The following is a 4200-nucleotide window of genomic DNA, read 5'->3' on the forward strand; positions in this document are numbered from 1 at the left end:
GCATGATGAGATGGGAAACCATCCAAACCATGGTGGTCCCTGTGAGAGCCCAGAGCCCTGAAGACTGAGAGGCAACCATCTGACCTCCATTTGGGACCATATTAGAGGTGTGTGCATTGACCTTACATGATTTTACATTAACAGAGTTCAGAAAGTAATGTATCCCATTATGTGATCACTGCATTAAACAGAGCACCGAGGAGATCCAGCCCTGCAGGAGTTCAGGGAGAGAGGGGGCCCATCCACGACCGATGATGAGATCTGGTGGCGTTTGATTGATACTCGATGAACGCCTAGTATCCAGAAATCTGAGGTCAATCCCAATGCTCTCATTAACATGCTAAGCTGTGGATTGAAGCCCATAGTCAGATGCCTGTTCCTTGTGGACATATGGATTGTGGGCTGGCTGGTATATGCAAATAGTACTTAGAATCAAAAGCCATGCAGCCTGTGGTCTGCCTTGTATTTTTATCAGCCTGAGGTGGACCCTCTACTTTATTATTCCCAATCATAAGCCCAATTCCTTAGAGAGAAAGCTTGTATGCACCCCCCCTTGAAAGGTAGCAATTATGAATCTCTGAGAAGAAAAGTCTAAATATTTCTATTCCCTTTTGCCTTGTCCATTCCAGAGAGGCAACCGAAGTGATAGCAGAAGTTGGCCATGATGGTGATATCCCAGGATGCCATGGTGTCATTTCACAGCCCACGGTGGATGACAAAAACAGATTGATCCTCCTGTTGGCACCTGATGACAGGTAGGAATGGTCACATTAAGAGGCTTATGGCAGGAAGGGTACGGGAAATAGTGAACTCACTGCGGGCATTTAGGGCATGTGGTGAGGTCTTCCAGTGCAGAGTAGGGTCCTCTAGTGTGGCCTCTTAGAGCTGCCACACCGAGCAGTGTGTGAGGCATTCCCGATGGCTCCTGACAGAGCAGCCAAACAGGGACCGATGATGAGATCTGGTGGCGTCTGAGTGTTTCTCGATGACAGCCATGTGAACAGATATCTGAGGTCAGGCACAGACCAATCTCTCTTTGACTGCTTTTGGTGCTTCCTGAGTTCTTTGTCAGAGAAGAGAGCAGGGCTAGCCTGGAAATAGGTCCAAGCCCATTAGCCAAGGGGATATGGCTGGCAGCTAGGCTGGTTTGCAAGAAAATGCTTGGGGCATTATGGGTTCCTGAGTGGAGAAAATCTTTTCCGAGATTCTCCGTAGCCTTGTGGAAGGAAGGAGTGATATGAAGTGCTGTCCAATGCAGGATAGCAAGCTTTACATGGACAAGTGCCAGTCACTTCTTCTTGGAAATGGCAAGAAATTAGTGCCCCCATGAATAGACCAAAGAGCTGCAACACAGGTCAAAAAGAGGACACTGAATAATGGCCAACATTCTCATCGTGGGCTCTCAATCCTTTGCTCTGTAGCCTTTCGACAGGCCAACATGTCTGATGGTGCCAGCATGCTGAGATGGGAACCCATTCAAACCACAGTTGTCCTGTGGTAGCCCGGAGCACTGAAGACTGAGAGGCGAGCATCTGACCTTCATTTGGGACCAGATTAGAGGTGTGTGCATTGACCTTCAATATTTTTCCATTAACAGGGTACAAAAAGTAATGTATCCAATTATGTAATCATTGTGTTATACAGAGCACCTAAGAAATCCAGCCCTGCAGTAGGTCAGGGAGGGAGGGGGCCCATCCACGACCGATGATGAGGTCTGGTGGCATTTGAGTGATACTCGATGAATGCCAAGTTCCGGAAATCTGAGGTCAATCCCGATGCATGCTTTAACATACTAAGCTGTGGACGATGGTCCATAGGCACATGCCCGTTCCTTGTGTATCGTTGATTGTAGGCTGAATAGCAGTGCAAAAATACTACTTAGAATCGAGAGTTGTGCAGCCTGTGATCTGCCTTGTATTTTTGTCAGCCTGAGGTTGACCATCTACTTTAATATTCTCAATATAACCCCATTTCCTTAGAGAGAAAGCTTGTATGCAACTCACCTTGAGAGGTAGACAGTGTGAGTCTTCGTGAAGAGAATGTCTCCATATTTCTATTCCCTTCTCTACCTTGTCCCCTCCAGAGAAGTAACTGACGTGAAGGCAGAAGTCGGCCATGATCGTGTTTTCCTGAGAAGCCATGGTATCAGTAATGAGCGCATGGTAGTGGACAACAACAGCACTTATCCTCCTGTTTTCACCTGATGACAGGTAGGAATGGTCATGTTAAGAGCTTTATACCAAGCAGGGCACAGAAAATAACATTGAGCTCACCGCAGGCTTTAAAGGCAAGTGGTGAGGTCTCCAAGTGAAGAGTAGGTTCCTCTAGTGTGACCTCCCGAGCTGCCACACTGAGCAGTGAGTGAGCCAATCCCGATGGCTCCAGATAGAGCGGCCAATCAGGGACCGATGATGAGATCTGGTGGCGTCTGAGTGTTTCTCGATGACAGCCATGTGAACAGATATCTGAGGTCAGGCAGAGAGCAATCTACCTTTGTCCAACTTTCCTTTAATGTAGTTCCTGGTCTGGGAGGAAAGAGCAAGACCAGAAGTAGAATCAGGTCTAAGGTAGTTGACCGAGGGAACATTGGATGGGTGCTGGGCAAGAGTAGAACAACGTCCCTGGGAAACTGGAGTTTCCAGAGTGGAGAAACCATGGTCATGTCTCTCCACGGGCCTTTGTGAAAGGTGCAGATCAGGAACTGTCTTGATGCAGGACCTAACACTTTACTTGGAAGAATACCAGTCCTATTCCCTTGGAAATGGCCAGAAATTAGTGTTCTCTGTGAGGAGACCTAAGAGATGCAGCCTAGGAAAACAAGAGGGCATTGAGTAATAGCCAACATTTTCATCATGGTCTCTCCATCCTCTGCTTTATACTTTTCAGAAAGGCTGACCTGACTGATGGTACCAGCGTGCTGATATCAAGACCCCACTCAAAGCACTGTGGTACTATGAGAGCCTAGAGCCCTGAAGAATGAGGGGAAACTGTCTGAGTATCATTGGGTCAATATTAGAGGTAAGTGCAGTTGCATTAATGAGTTTTTTAATTCTAGATTCCAAAAAGTAATAACTAAGACAGGCTTTGATGGGAACCTGTTGAGAAAAATCACACAGAAATATATCCAATTCTGTGATCACTGTGTTCTACAGAGCACCCATGAAATCCAACCCTGTAGGATGTAGGAGGTCAGGGAGAAAGGGGGCCCATCCACGACCGATGATGAGATCTGGTGGCATTTGAGTGATACTCCATGAGTGCCAAGTATCCAGAAATCTGAGGTCAATCCCAATGCCTGCTTTAAGAGCTAAGATGTGGATGGCGGCCCATAGGCACATGCCCGTTCCTTGTGGACAGTGGATTTTAGGCTGGATAGCTATGTGAAAATACTACGTAGAATCAAGAGTTGTGCAGCCTGTGGTCTGCCTTGTATTTTTGTCAGCCTGAGGTTGACCATCTATTTTAATATGCAGGATGATGAGCCCAGTATCTTAGAGAGAAAGCTTGTATGCAACTCCGATTGAAAGGTAGTCATTGTGAGTCTACAGGATGAGAAAGTCTCAATATTTCTATTTTCTTCTCTTCCTGTCCCTTCCAGAGAGGCATCCGACGTGATAGCGGAAGTTGGCCATGATGGTGATTTCCTGGGATGCCATGATGTCAGTACAGACCTTGTGGTTGCTGACAGAAACAGCATTGATCCTCCTGTTGGCACCTGATCACAGGTAGGAACATTAATATTAATAGCCTTATAGCAGGAAGGATATAGAAATTAGCAGTGAGCTCACTACCGGCTGTAAGGGCAGTCGGGTAGGTCTCCCAATGCAGAGTAGGTTTCTCTAGTGTGGCCTCCAGAGCTGCCACACTGAGCAGTGTGTGATCCAATCCCAATGGATCCAGACTGAGTGGCTAACCAGGGACCAATGATGAGATCTGGTGGCGTCTGACTGTTTCTCAATGTCAGCCATGTAAACAGATATCTGAGGTCAGGCACAGAGCAGTCTACCTTGCTCAATTTTGTTACTACCCAAGATACTGGTCTGGGATGAATAAACAGGACCAGTCCTGGAATCAGTTCCTAGGTAGTTGACCAAGAGAACATGGCTGATTATTAGGCAAGATTACAACAAAGTCCCTGGGAAAGGGAAATGTCCTGAGTGGAGAAAATCATGGCCATGTGTCTCCACAGGCCTTGTGAAA

General features: G+C 46.9%; 6 non-coding genes across 6 annotated transcripts; all 6 read left to right on the plus strand.

The window, feature by feature from the left end:
* The first annotated feature begins 244 nt into the window (after positions 1-244).
* On the plus strand, positions 245-319 carry LOC113456849. The gene has a single exon (XR_003377585.1). It is a non-coding gene; the product is annotated as a small nucleolar RNA SNORD113/SNORD114 family (small nucleolar RNA).
* A 625-nt stretch (positions 320-944) lies between these two features.
* Positions 945-1019, plus strand: LOC113456859. The gene has a single exon (XR_003377594.1). It is a non-coding gene; the product is annotated as a small nucleolar RNA SNORD113/SNORD114 family (small nucleolar RNA).
* Positions 1020-1697: 678 nt separating this feature from the next.
* LOC113456852 lies at positions 1698-1771 on the plus strand. The gene has a single exon (XR_003377588.1). It is a non-coding gene; the product is annotated as a small nucleolar RNA SNORD113/SNORD114 family (small nucleolar RNA).
* Positions 1772-2401: 630 nt separating this feature from the next.
* On the plus strand, positions 2402-2476 carry LOC113456860. Its single transcript, XR_003377595.1, has one exon. It is a non-coding gene; the product is annotated as a small nucleolar RNA SNORD113/SNORD114 family (small nucleolar RNA).
* A 736-nt stretch (positions 2477-3212) lies between these two features.
* LOC113456847 lies at positions 3213-3287 on the plus strand. The gene has a single exon (XR_003377583.1). It is a non-coding gene; the product is annotated as a small nucleolar RNA SNORD113/SNORD114 family (small nucleolar RNA).
* Positions 3288-3916: 629 nt separating this feature from the next.
* On the plus strand, positions 3917-3991 carry LOC113456874. Its single transcript, XR_003377607.1, has one exon. It is a non-coding gene; the product is annotated as a small nucleolar RNA SNORD113/SNORD114 family (small nucleolar RNA).
* The last annotated feature ends 209 nt before the right edge of the window (positions 3992-4200 follow it).

Source organism: Microtus ochrogaster, chromosome 1 (genome assembly GCF_000317375.1).
Source record: "Microtus ochrogaster isolate Prairie Vole_2 chromosome 1, MicOch1.0, whole genome shotgun sequence".
In the NCBI taxonomy this organism is placed as follows: Eukaryota; Metazoa; Chordata; class Mammalia; order Rodentia; family Cricetidae; genus Microtus; species Microtus ochrogaster.